Raw genomic sequence first — 14,506 nt, forward strand, 5'->3', positions numbered from 1 at the left:
GATGGCTATTTTGATAATGTTAATTCTTCCAATCCATGAGCAGGGGATGTCTTTCCATTTCTTTGTGTCTTCTATTTCTTTTAACAATGAAAAAACACTAGTATTTATGCATGGCTTTTTAACTGCATTACAGTGTTTCCTGTTAACAAATATTTCACATAATCCAGACCGGTGGAGTATTAGGACTCAAGGGATCTTGGAGATCAATGTCTTCTGGTTCATTTTAGAGATGAAGAGGCGGGCCTCTCTGGTGGCATAAGGGGGTTAAGCACCACACTATGAAGCAATCCACAGCCTCTGCAGCACGAGTTTGATCCCCAGCTGGCCAGGGAGCAACCCACATGACACAGCAGACCTCTCCTGTCTTGCCTGCTGCTCCCCTCAGCAGTCTGCCTGTTCTGCTCCCCCCTCTGTCTCTGGTGAATCCTCTCATCGCCTCCCCACGCATCTCTGGCCCGTACCCCAGCTCTTGTATGCATAAATAAATAAATCTTTTAAAAAAAAATAGAGATGAAGAGGCTTAAAACTAAAGCTCACACAAAGGAAAGCTGAGAACTATAACTACAAAGTTGGTTCCCCGACTTCCTGATTCTCTTTCCACTACCCAGAATACCTCCCCCTAAACCCAAGAGAAGATTCATATGTTAACTGTTTTTGCTTTCATAATTCCTACTTTATTAACTCACTAAAAAATAAAAAGCATCTCTTAAAAATCAATTAACATGAAGAAGTGTTTAGGAAACTTTATTTCTTGCTTACATAAGTTTATTTTCCTTGTTCTTCAAAAACAATAAACAATGCAAAATTAGATAGATAAAACAAAGTTAGTAATCGTTCTGTCCCTTTCCATTCCCCTCCAAATATATATATTTCTTTTTGAATGAAAGAAAAAAAAAAAAACTTTCTACACACAGTTTCTTTGTTGTCCCATGTCTTGCTTACTACCTTTCCTAACATCCCTGCCTTGATTGCTCACAGAATTCTCCCTAGGGTTCAGTGTGATAAAGGAGGTTAAAACAATTTGGAGTCTGGGCCTCCCCCCGTGGCACAGCGTTGAGCACTGGGCTGCAAAGCTCCCCGCAGCCTCTGCAGCGTCGGTTTGATCCTCAGTCGCCGGGTCCCAGATGGCGCGCAGATCTCTCCTGCCGCGCCCGCTGCTCCCCTCAGTACTATGCTTTGTCAGTCTGCCTGTTCTGCTCCCTGCTCTGGCTCTGGTGAATTCTCACCCTCCTGCGCTTCTGACTGTACCCAGCACTTGTATAAATAAATAAATAAAACAAAAAACACAACAATTTGTAGTCTGTCAAGACATGATGTGATAGTCACTGTTAGTAAATTAGAATTGTCCTGTGTCAGCTGCCTCTCCCAGCCACCCCCACCCTATAACTATTCCCCACATTTGCCAATGACATAACCTTCATAGGTACCACTGTTATTAATTTTGGTATAATCTTTTGGACTTTTCTTAAGCATGCAGACATGCACACAGGTATATATATGCATAGACACATGTATGTATACGTGTGTATATACAAAGAGGAGTGTGTTTGGTCTATATACCTGTAAATCATACTATATAATCTGTTCTGTAACTTGTCCTTTCCACTCAAATATTTGACATTTCCACGACTCCCCATACTTTCAAAAGTTTAACAAAAGTAAGGTTGTGCTAAAACTTTATTTTCTAATTTTGCTATGTGTGGACACTTAGATTGTTCATAGTGTTTTGTCATGACAAAAAATGTTGTGATGACAATACTGGCACACACATCTTTTAATATATAAACTAATATTTCTCTAGGACATATACCAAAAATTGGAATTGAAGTGTGTACATGTTAAATGTACACAGGTACTCCCAAATTACTGTCCCCAAAGATATATCCATTTACAGTCCAATGAATAGAGCATAAAAAGTCCTGTTTCTATACACTTCCATCAATAGAAATTATTTTTTATTTTAAGGGATAGAAAACAATGTATCACTGTTTACATCATCCTGCTTTCCAAAAAATGTAAACATTTACCAATATGTGTAAATGGTCATTTTATTTATGGAAGGTTATTACCACTTTGATTTTAAACATGAGGGCTCAAGAGAGGCTAAGGTGACACAGGTAGCAAGTAGCAGACATCAAAGCTAAGCTTTTGAAAATATCTCATCAAAGCAAGGCCTTCAGTCTGTCTTATGATCCTTCCCATTATCCAAGGGTTAACAAACTAGGCCTGCAGGTCAGCTGCCCATATTTTGTAAATGAAGTTTTACTGGAAAACAGTCATGCCCATTCATTTATGTATTATCTTTGGCTACTTTAGTTCACCAAAGGCAGAGGTGAGCAGTTGTGACAATATGGCCTATAAAGTCTTAAGTATTAACCGGGTCTAAATAAAAACACTAACTCACACTTAACACCTAAAGAAAAGCTTCTTTTCTTTTTTTTTAAAGATTTGTTTTATTTATTTATGCATACAAGAGCTGGGGTATAGGCCAAAGGTGGAGGTGAGAGGATTCACCAGAGTGGGGAGCAGAATAGAGAACAGGCAGATCTACTGACATACACTGCTAAGGGGAGCAGCAGGCGAGACAGGAGAGGTCCGCTGCACCATGTGGGTCAACTGGGCCGGGGATCGAACTCATGCTGCAGTGACTGTGTATAGCTTCTTAGTGCTGAGACTTAACCCCTTGCGCCATCAGGGAGACCCAAGAAAAGTTTCTTAACAGAAATTGTTACCCAATTGACTAGGTTGTGGCTATGTTAAAGTGTATAGTTCATTTTCAAATACATTTATAGGCAGTATAGGCCTGATATGTAATACTGAAGAAAAGAGTTCAAACACTCAGATGAAGTCAAAAGACACTGCTCTGTTTCTGAGTTGGGACACTAACTGTAAAGGATTTCCTATGCAACTAATGGGAAACAGATTTAGGTTCAGAGACTTTAACAGCGATGTAGCTCCCACTCATACACAAAAATAATAACAGGAAATCAAAGCAAGCCTCACTAAGTCTGCTGCTAAACAGATCCAACACACACAAGCATGTGTTGTGAGTACACACAACTCTCCTTTCCTTTTGCTTGTAGAGAAAAGATTCACTAGGAAGTAGCTAAACATTTCCGACACATATAGTCAACTGCTAAGAGCTAGGACCTTGACCTTTGTGGGAAAAGAAAGTCAGTTCTTTCCATTAGATTCTACCCTTCTGAAGATCCTAGTCACAAAAGCAAGCCATTTCTTCTATTCTGAAAATAAGATTTTTACAGGGAATTTTTGGCAATTCAGTTTCTGTGGGGCAGGTGCCATCATTCCCATTTTATATAAATACAGAAATGGAGGACAACTAGTCTCATGCTATTTTCACCTCCGAAGGTCATTTTAGCTAATAGAACTTGATACCAAAACCCACTCCCCCCAACTTTCTCCTTCCAGCCTCTCCCTAATTTTGATTTTATATAAAAATGACAAAGAAGCTATCCTACATCCCAAAAAAGTTAACTTAATCTAGGATTCTGAATGAGAAATTCATGATCAAAGAATGAACAGTGCATTTTCTCACGCAAGTAAGCAGGCATGCTTTAAGTGGTTCTCTGGAAAAGAAATTTGGCAATATATTTCTTTTCCTAAAAAATGTTAGTATTCAAACATTATGTTAAGTGAAATAAACCAGACACAAAAGGAAAAAAATTGCATGATCCCACTTATGAGGTACCTAGAATGGGCAAATTCACAGAGACAGAAAGCAGACAGAGGTTACCAAGGGGTCAGGGAGGGAAAGGTGGGGGGGGGTAGGAGTATGAATTATCATTTAATGGGTACAGAGTCTCTGTTTGGGATGATGAAAATGTCCTGAGAGTGGACAGTGGTGATGGTTGCAATCATTGTGAACTACTTAGAGCCACTGAATTGTAAATTAAATTCAGTTTATATTAAACTGAATTAAAATGATAATTAAACATGATTAAAATGATAAATTTTGTTACATATATTTTACAAGAAAATTTAAAAGTGATAGAAAGGCAAAGTTCACGTTCTTTGAATACCTAATTCTATTCACAGCAATAAACATTCAGGGAATAATCTGAAGTACAAATTAGGACACATGTATATTAATAGAATTATTTATCATTATGAACAAATGAGAAAAACTAAATATCGAATAATAATTCAAATAAATTAGGATATATTCATTATGATGACGTCGTATGGCCTTAAGACTTTATAGGCAATATTGTCACAACTACTCACCTCTGCCTTTGGTGAACTGAAGTAGCCAAAGATAAGAGAAATATGCATAAGTATAATATTGAAAACACTAAAATAGGAGGAAGTGAATTTCTCTAGGGTAGAATTACTGATTTTAGTCTTCTTTACATGTTTCTGTATTTTCATATTTTTTACAATGAGCTTATACTATTTTTTAATCAAGTTCAAAAAACTTTATGATTCCACTGTTTCTAAGGATTTGTTTTTATTTATTTATGCGTACAAGAACTGGGGTATAGGCCAGAGGTGTGGGAGGTGAGAGGATTCATCAGAGACAGAGTGGGGAGCAGAACAGGCAGACTGACTGAAATACACTGCTGAAGGGAGCAGGAGAGGAGATCTGCTGCGCCATGTGGGTCAGCTCCTTGGCAGGGGATGGAACTCAGGCATAGGCAGTGATAGCATGATAGTGCTGAGACTTAACCTCTATGCCACCAGGCAGGCCCCAAAAGCCCTCCTCTTGTAAGAAATTTTATCTTCAAAGGATGAGCAATAACAAGCAATCCACTAGGCAAGAAGACTGTATATAATGTATATGCCTAACAAAACCTTTTTTTTTTTCTTAGAAAAAAGAACTGTTGGGCCTCCCCTGGTGGTGCAGCGGTTGAGCGCTGGGCTGTGAAGCTGCCCGCAGCCTCTGCAGCGCTGGTTCAATCCCCGGCTGCCAGCGAGGGTCCCACATGGCGCGCAGACCTCTCCTGCCGCCCGCTGCTCCTCTCAGCAGTGTATTTCGTCCATCTGCCTGCTCTGCTCTCCACTCTGACTCTGGTGAATTCTCTCACCCTCCCGCGCTTCTGACTATACCCAGTGCTTGTATAAATAAATAAATAAATCTTTTAAAAAAAAAAAAAAAAAAAAAAAAAAAGAAAAAAGAACTGTTTTGTGGAGTGCAGAAGCTCAGTCTAAAAGGGACACAGCTCTGGGCCTCCCTGATGGTGCAAGGGGTTAAGCACTGCACTGTGAAGCAATCTGCAGCTGCAGCCCCTGCAGCACGAGTTCAATCCCCAGCCGGCCAGGGAGCAGCCCATATGGCACAGCAGACCTCTCCTGACTCGCCCGCTGCTCCCCTCAGCAGTGTATTTCAGTCAGTCTGCCTATTCTGCTCCCCGCTCTGTCTCTGGTGACGCCTCTCACCACCCCACCCCACCCCGGCATCTCTGGCCTATACCCCAGCTCTTGTATGCATAAATAGATAAATCTTTAAAAAAAAAAAAAAAAAGGGACACAGCTCTGACCACTTACTGTCTTCATGCTTTTGGAATTGCCTTAGTAACTATAACCAAGGAATCAAGTATCCAAATGTGAGCTCTGTGACAAACTAAATGCCCCAAGAATCAAGACCACCACATTCTCAACCCTGAAATCTATCTATGAACTTACATTTAAAAACACAACCAAGACCTAAAGAGTATGGATTAGGTCATGTTATTTGGTGGCCTAGAGGTTACATCTCAGCACTACCACCTCGAAGGCCTACCTCCACAGCCTGAGTCTGATCCCTGGCCAGGGAGCTAACCCACATGGTGCAGCAGACGCTCCAGCTTCTCCTTCTGCTCCCTTTACAAGTGTATTTCAGTGGATCTGCCTGTTCTGTTCCCCGCTCTGTCTCTGTTGAATCCTCTCATCACCCGCCCCGCACCTCTGGCCTGCACCCCAGTTTGTCTATGCAAATATAATGGTTTTTCGTTTTTTTTTTGTTTTTTGTTTTTTTGTTTTTAAAAAGAAAGAGGGCCTTCCTGGTGGCAAAAGGGGTTAAGCACTGCACTATGAAGCAATCCACAGCCTCTGCGGCAGTTCGATCCCCGGCTGGCTAGAAAGATTCCCACATGGCTAAGCAGACCTCTCCTGTCTCACCCGCTGCTCCCCCTCAGCAGTGTACTTCGTTTGGTTGGTCTGCCTGTTCTGTTCCCCACTCTGTCTCTGGTGACTCCTCTCACCCCCAACACCTCTGACATAGACTCCAGTTCTTGTATGTATAAATAAAATTAATCTTAAAAAATAATTTAAAAAGCAAGAATGAAATAAAATTCTATTTAAAAAAATTTAGGGCCTCCCCTGGTGGCGCAGAGGTTGAGCGCTGGGCTGCGAAGCTGCCCGCAGCCTCTGCAGTGCCGGTTCGACAGTGCAGACCTCTCCTACCGTGCCCGCTGCTCCCCTCAGCAGTGTATTTTGGTCCATCTACCTGTTCTGTTCCCGCTCTGGCGAATTCTCTCACCCTCCCGCGCTTCTGACTGTACCCAGTGCTTGTATAAATAAATAAAAAAAAACTTAAAAAAAAATGTAACAGCTAACTCCATACAGAATAAAGTCCAAATTCCTTAGCATGACACTAAAGTTCTTTAAGATTCAACCATTAGGGCCTCCCTGGTGGCGCAGCGGTTGAGCGCGGGGTTGCCAAGCTGCCCGCAGCCTTGCACCGCCGGTTCGATCCCCGGCTGCTCCCCGGCCACCAGAGGAGGGTCCCACATGGCGCGCAGACCTCTCCTGCCGCCCGCTGCTCCCCTCAGCAGTGTACTTCGGTCCTTCTGCCTGCTCTGCTCCCCGCTCTGGCTCTGGTGGATTCTCTCACCCTCCCGCGCTTCTGACTGTACCCAGTGCTTGTATAAATAAATAAATAAATCTTTAAAAAAAAAAAAAAAAAAAAAAGATTCAACCATTAAACTTCCTTCCAACTTCATCTCCAGTTCGTTCATCTGAAATATCTTTATGTAGGGCCTCCCTGGTGGTGCTAGGGGTTAAGATGCAACCTATGAAGTTATCCGCAGCCACTGTGGCATGAGCTCGATCCCCAGCCAGGGAGCTACCCACGTGGTGCAGCAGACCTCTCCTGACTCACCCGCTGCTCCCCTCAGCAGTGTATTTCAGTCAATCCACCTGTTCTGTCCCCCACTTTGTCTCTGGTGAATCCTCTCACGCCCCCACACCTCTGGCCTGTACCCCAGTTCTTGTATGCATAAATAAATCTTTTTTTAAAAATTTCTATTCAACCTTTGTAACTTGGCTCAAATACCTTGTCTCCTCTGAATCTCTCCTTGTTCCCCCATTTAAAAAAAAAAATTGTCTGTGTCTCTATGCTTCCACATAGCGTTGCACATTTGATTTCATTTCTCCTTGGGTTGATGCTAGCATTTTTCATTTGACTAAGCTGGTAGAGAGCATAAACTATTTTACTCACCTCTCAGCTCCATGCCAGCACAATGCTTACATGTAGTAAGTACTAAATAATGCTGCTTGAATGAATGACAACTAACTGGCCTTAATCTAGTAAATCCTTTCAGTGGGATAGTCAGTAAAGCAACTGTCAAAGAGAAAAGTCCCTCTCATTTAAAGTCACATACATATCATGAGTGGCCATGCTCATGGGCGTATACCTGTCACTTTAAGGGGACCGGCAAACTGTGTTTACACAATCCTAACTAAAACTAAAGGGCACTGAGGGAAAGAAGAGAAATAGAAGGATTAAGAGGTGTGGATTCTACAGGTCACCTTCTCCGGCTATAGGAGTCCAAATCTCCCAGCCTGGTGCCTAGTCTACTTCACCAAGCAGCCTATTCTCTCTGTGGGGTTAATGTATGAGGTCTAAGACTTGAAAAGCAACTGATTAGGTCACTTAGTCTATCTAGCAACTGGCTGGCTCTGCTTTTGGGTATCTAACTTCTAATTGTGGTTACATGGGGCTTTTTCCCTAAATGAATCCCACTGCACCAATTATTGACAGAATCCCTTTAAAGAAAGGTTTGAACTTAACAACAGCAGGGAACAAATCTAAATCACAATATATCCACACTGTCCATTTTGAGGCAATTCACCCCCATCCCCCTCAAACAATAGGCCCTACCAGGGAACCACATGGGTCAGCACCAGCACATCCTGTGATTGTTGTTTGTTTTTAGGAGAAAGCACTGGGTGCATAACTACTTCTCATTAAACAGCTACTTCATGTTTGATCACAGAACTGTGACTGCAAATAGAAAGTAAAGTTACCATAATTTAGGGGCTGAAAAGGACCTCCATTCCTACCTAGGTCTACTTCAAACCACCTTAAAGCCTACCTGCTTTCAGCTCCTGAACTCTCAGTATCTAACACTTAATTTAAGAATGAGGAAAACAAGGCTGAGATTAAGAGGGAATTGCAAATGACCATATAGCAATTTAGTGACAGAATCTTTTTTTTTTTAATTATTAAAGCTTTCTTTACCTATGCATACAAGAGCAGGGGTACAGGCCAGAGACGTGGGGAGGGGGGTGAGAGAACTCATCAGAGACAGAGTGTGGAACAGAATAGGCAGACTGACCGAAGTACACGGCTGAGGGGAGCAGCGGGTGAGATAGGAGAGGTCTGCTGCACCGTGTGAGTTGCTCCCTAGCTAGCCTGGGATGGAACTCATGCTGCTGAGGCTGCAGACAGCTTCATAGGTGTTCCAACCCCTTGCGCCACCAGGGAGGCCCTAGTAACAGAATCTTGACCAGGGTGCTTAACATTTTATTTTAGTGGCCAGCTATCCACAAGACTGCCATTTCCAGGAATAAATTTGAATGTACTGCCATCAGCCTAATTTAGGTGCATTCAAGATAGCCCCTCTGATTTGATTCTCCAGCCTTATCTTCCAATCCATCCCACCTTTCTCAACCCCCAGCTGTGGACCCTATCCACCCCCCAAATCAATAAAATAATTTCTCCTATGAAAAGCTGGAGCTACTACACCATCTGCTTCAGTCACCTGGGAATCAGCTGAGTCTTTTGGAAATGGGGCTGCATTGGCTCCTAGCTAAAATGTTCTACAGCAACCACATTCCAACCCTTTGTGCACCTCAAACACATTTGTTATTTGGGAGGACCATCATGAGAAAGGCAATTTTCTCCACTATCTCTAGTCACCCTGACCTAGAAGCCAGCATGTGCACCATGAATAAAAAGGATGTGACACCTTTTTAAACATGTCCAATCTTATTAAATCGAATGAAAATTATAATCAATACTTTCCTTAGGAAGTTATTTACTCATTCTAACAATATTAGCATTATTCAAAATACTTACAAAATACTCCTTGCTCCATGTGAAACACAAAAATTAAGTCTTGCTATTTTATAGTCACACCTCATTCTTCATCAAAAAAGGTACTGCCTCACACATCATCTGGCTGTTTCCAAAAATTGAATCCAGCAAGCCAAGAGTGAACAATTGCTATTTCTGAGGCTAGTCAAAGGATCAGCTTAGAAGTTGAAAACGTTCTGAGCCTTGGCAGCATCACCAGAATAAATGAAAAAGGCTGGCAACACAATTACAAACTGACAAATATAACTCCTACAACTCCAATTAAGAGGTCAAGATATGTGTAATATGTTACTTATGTTAAAAGTAAACTACTATATTACTTTACAATCAACTTAGAAGAAATCTTCTAGAGCATATAACCCAAACTGTTCATTTTCAAATATGAGAAAATTCCAGTCCACTGAGGGAGGACAGTTTGTCCCTGGTTATGAAACTAGTTAGCAACAGTGAGGACTAGAAACTCCACCATCCTGACTGCCAACATAAACCACAAATATCCCAATCCATGTAACTCCTCCCTTCCCTGTTCCTCGCTCCTTTCAAGGGGAAAGGTGGTAACTTGGGGCAATAAAGCACACCCTAACAATATTCCAAAATGATTCTGAAACCTGAAAGTTTAAGACCAGGAGCTCTGTAAGGTTGTTCTCACAGGGTTATGAGTCATTGTTTAATGTCTGGCTCACAAAAGTTCTGGGTAATCTATCTCAGAGCAGGGGTCAGTGATAGCTCTGGACACTTCCCCCGACAAATAGAACAATATGTTTATCAAACCTTCCTGGCCACCTTGTGCAATAACCTGTTTGCTTCAAATAATTAAAAGAAGGTTATTATGAAGAACCCGGATCTGGGAAAAATGAAAGTAGTACAAATCCTGTTCTGGAAGAAGTTAACTTGTGGAAAAAGAAGAGAAGGCAGAAACCATCGTGACTTACCTCTTGGTGGAGAGCTTCCTCAGGTTTGGACACAGTGAACTCTGCAGTCTGGCTTAGAATTAGCCTTTACCCAGGGCAAAGGGTCAGGAATGCTTGTGCATTCCCCTGTCCTACCCACTGGCAGTCAGCTCAGGATCACATCATCCTGGGAAGCTCCAGCGTTCTGTAGATCAGACAAGTAACCGGAAGGGAAGCCACGCAGTCCAGGTCAATGGGGTGAGTCAGTGGCAGAGCAGGAAAAGTCACTGGGGCAGAAATTCTGGCCTCCTGTGGCAAGACTGCCAAGCCACACCCCTTGGTGAGCACTGGGAAGGCCCTGCCCTATTAGGATTCTGGACTCCAAACCAGGAGAGTTCCTTCCCCTTAGGAGGCTCCATACCACTCATTTCTAACTCTCTCTCTCCTATGCAAAGTCTTCTATGGTTATTTTTTCTGTCGAAAGTATCATATCTAAATTCTTTGGCTTACTTTCCATATCCTCCATTATATGACCTCAAGTCATTTATTCAACCTTATTTCCCACTATTCCAATATACATTCTGACCTCATCAAGCCAGTCTTCCCACTTCTCTCTGCATAAGCCACGTCCTTTCTCATTTCCAGCAGTGGTCAATTCAAACACCCTCAGGAATTAGGCAGGTAACAGAAATGAGTGCTTCAATGGGGCACATGGCAGAATTATGACATGCTGCCCCCACCTAAAAGCACTCAAGTATTTTAATTCAAATATTTATGCAATATGTCCTGTGACCACCAAACAATAACCTTTTAAATACTTATTAATACTCTTTCTAGCTTGCAAGTGAGGAATCTTTCCCAAGGTTAGGCAGCTGGCAAAACATTGGGCACAGCCGTTAAGGTCTATCAGAAGCCAAAGCAAGAGTTCTAAACTATTAGGCTTCCCAATGGTACACACACCACACAAGAAACAGAACTCTACACTCTACAGAGGAAATTCACTTTTTAGGATTTACAACCTTAATAGTGGGATGGGGAGCCCAAAAACCAGCTTATCTAGTAATACTCCAACTGCCTCAAATTCTGTCCTCTTCCCCACTCCATATTCCTGTCAAAGTCTTTCCTTGGTATTCCAGGATCTACTGAGTTCCCCTTCTCTCAATTCCTATAGGGCTTTCAGAGAAGAAAACACAATCAAGTGCTAAATTGCATACTGTCATGCAAAACTTAATGCTGCTTTCATGTGTTTTCGCATAACCTTTATTAAGCAAACTACTGTATTAACCTACATAGTTCTATCAAAAAATGTTGAACCTAAATCTAATCAAAAGAAAACAAGCAGGGCCTCCCTGGGGGCGCAAGGGGGTAAGACACAACCTATGAAGCTATCAGCAACCACTGCAGCTGGAGTTCAATCTCCGGCCTGCCAGGGAGCTACCCACATGGCGCAGCAGACCTCTCCTGACTCGCCCGCTGCTCCCCTCAGCAGTGTGTTTCACTCAGTCTGCCTCTTCTGCTCCCCACTCTGTCTCTGGTGAACGCTCTCACCCCCCACCCCTCTGGCCTGTACTCCAGCTCTTGTACGCATAGATAAATCTTTTTAAAAAATAAAGTACTGGTAGGTTTGAACAGTTGAAGAAGGAAATCCTGTACCATACGCTACTTTATATGCTCAGTTTAGTAAGAGATAGTAACAGGCACTCATTCTGTATTTTTCACTACCTAAGGAAACAGTTTTGGAGGTTAGCAACCAAAGTCTACTTTGTAGTAGTTCATGAGGAACAAGAGGTTTCCCCCAAATTCATATTGTCACAATATAGGAAAAATAGAAAAGTAGGCTATCAAAGTTATTATTACCTCATCACTCACTGAGGTCATCAGAGAAGTGCAGCCCTTGACAAAGGCCCACTGACAAGGCAGAATACACATGGTGTCCCACACACAAGATGGAGTCATACTACATGCACCATGCCACAGGGTACCAAAACCTTGATGGCTACAAAACAAGTGTCTCTGGCTAGTCACATAAAGGCATCCAAGTGATCAAAAATATATGCCTGAAACATAGGCAGTTTTTACTCCTTGCCACATTAACCAATCCTTAGCTGCAATAAGGCAGAAAAAATTTGCTGCAATAAGGCAGAAGACTGAATCTGCAAGACTGAATCACTGGTATTTCCTGCACTTGCTTCAAAGAAAGTGGCCCTTATATAGGACAGAAAGGGTAGTGACACAGCTGCCTACAGCGGCCTCAACCCAGGAGCACACTGTGCAATAATGCCCTCTCTCCCTTCTACAGCCACTAGATCAATTTACTTCTGCTAAGTGGTCCCTTACTAGGGCGACTGCCCAATGGCCAACCCTAACCGTGACTCTTCTCTTGACCTTCGGTGACAGCCACGATACTGTCCTCCTCCAGTGGAGAAAGAATAGTCAAAACTATTTCTCCCAGGGCCTCCCTGGTGGTGCAAAGGGTTAAGTGTCAGCACTATGAAGCAATCTGCAGCTACTGCAGCACAAGTTCAATTCCCAGCAAGGGAGGTGACCCACATGGCACAGAAGACCTCTCCTGTCTCGCCTGCTGCTCCCCTCAGCAGTGTATTTCAGACAATCCATCAGTTCTATTCTCCACTCTGTCTTGGGTGAATCCTCTCAATCCCATGCCTCTAGTCTACACCCCAGCTTTGTATAATTCTTTAAAAAACAAAAAACAAAAAACAACTATTTTTCCCAAACCTCCCTCTATTGTATTAAGATCTATAATGGTGTAACATAGAGGTTATTCCTCAAATCTAGTATGGTAAACATTGTTACCAAAGACAGATGAAAATACATAAACTTGTCTGTTACGTTTTGGAATGATAAACTATGATGGATTAAAAAAACACAAAATTTTTGGGCCTCCCCGGTGGTGTAGGGGTTGAGCACTGGGTTGCGAAGCTGCCCGCAGCCTCTGCAGCGCCGGTTCGATCCCCAGCTGCTCCCCGGCCACTGGAGGAGGGTCCCGCATGGCGCGCAGACCTCTCCTGCTGCCCACTGCTCCCCTCAGCAGTGTATTTCGGTCTTTCTGCCTGCTCTGCTCCCTGCTCTGGCTCTGGTGAATTCTCTCACCCTCCCGCGCTTCTGACTGTACCCAGTGCTTGCATAAATAAATAAATCTTTTTTTTTTTTAAAAAGTGTTTAAAAAAAAAAAACACAAAATTTTTAAGATTTGATCTGACCAAAAAAAACTTGAGTTAAACATAATTGAGTTTAACTTGAGTTAAACATAATTTAGGGCCTCCCTGGTGGCACAAGGGGTTAAGCACAGCACTGTGAAGCTATTTGCAGCCTCTGCAGCTCAAGTTCAATCCCTGAGTTCAATCACTGGACAGCCAGGGAGCTGCCCACATGGCACAGCAGACCTCTCCCGTCTCGCCCGCTGCTCCCCTCGGCAGTGTTTCAGTCAGTCCACCTGTTCTGCTCCCCACTCTGTCTCTAGTGAATCCTCTTTTCCATCCCATACCTCTGGCCTGTACCTCAGTTCTTATATGCATAAATTAATAAATCTTTAAAAAAAATAATTTAACTCAATTAAATGTAAAATTCTGCATTTATAATAAAAGAACCAAATATAAGATGGTAAGACCTGATATTGTAGCTTTTTTTTTTTTAAAGATTTATTTTTCTTTTTTTTTAAAGATTTATTTATGCATACAAGAGCTGGGGTACAGGCCAGAGATGCAGGGGATGGGGGGGTGGGTAAGAGGATTCACTAGAGACAGAGTGGGGAACAGAACAGGCAGGCTGATCGAAATACACTGCTGAGGGGAGCAGCGGGTGAGACAGGAGAGGTCTGCCTCACCATGTGGGTTTCTCCCTGCTCAGCCGGGGACCAAATTCGTGCTGCAGAGGCTGCGGATTGCTTCACAGTGCGGTGCTTAACCCCTTGCGCCACCAGGAAGGCCCTGAAGATTTATTTTTCTTTATTTATGCATATAAGAACTGGGATGCAGCTCAGAGGTTCAGGGGGGAGAAAGAGGATTCACCAGAGACAGTGGGGAGCAGAGCAGGCAGATCTACTGAAATACACTGCTGAGGGGAGCAGTGGGTGAGACGGGAGAGGTCTGCTGCATCATGTGGGTTAGTTCCCTGGCTGGGGATCTAACTCATGCCACAGTGGCTGGCCATAGCTTGATTGCTCTGAGACTGTAACCCCTAAACTGCCAGGGCGGCCCTGCAGCTCATTAAAAAAAAAAAAAAAAAAAAAAAACTACCCATAGTAGGTGGTTACTGTGAACTCTCAATAAATCATGAA

The 14,506-nt window shown here is 42.8% G+C and overlaps 1 protein-coding gene across 5 annotated transcripts in view; it reads right to left on the reverse strand.

Annotated features, from left to right (window-relative positions):
- NUMA1 (nuclear mitotic apparatus protein 1) overlaps positions 1-14,506 on the reverse strand; it is a 77,948-nt gene that overhangs the window by 55,741 nt on the left and 7,701 nt on the right. Inside the window, exon 1 of one of the 5 annotated variants that reach the window (XM_054699498.1) lies at positions 10,252-10,331. The exons of the other annotated variants lie outside the window; for them this stretch is intronic. The gene's annotated coding sequence lies outside the window, so the exon portion shown is untranslated. Of the gene's footprint in view, positions 1-10,251; positions 10,332-14,506 lie in introns of those variants that run through there. 5 annotated transcript variants of the gene reach the window in all.

This window comes from Talpa occidentalis, unplaced genomic scaffold, assembly GCF_014898055.3.
Source record: "Talpa occidentalis isolate TD23 unplaced genomic scaffold, MPIMG_talOcc4v2.1 talOcc4.3, whole genome shotgun sequence".
NCBI lineage: Eukaryota > Metazoa > Chordata > Mammalia > Eulipotyphla > Talpidae > Talpa > Talpa occidentalis.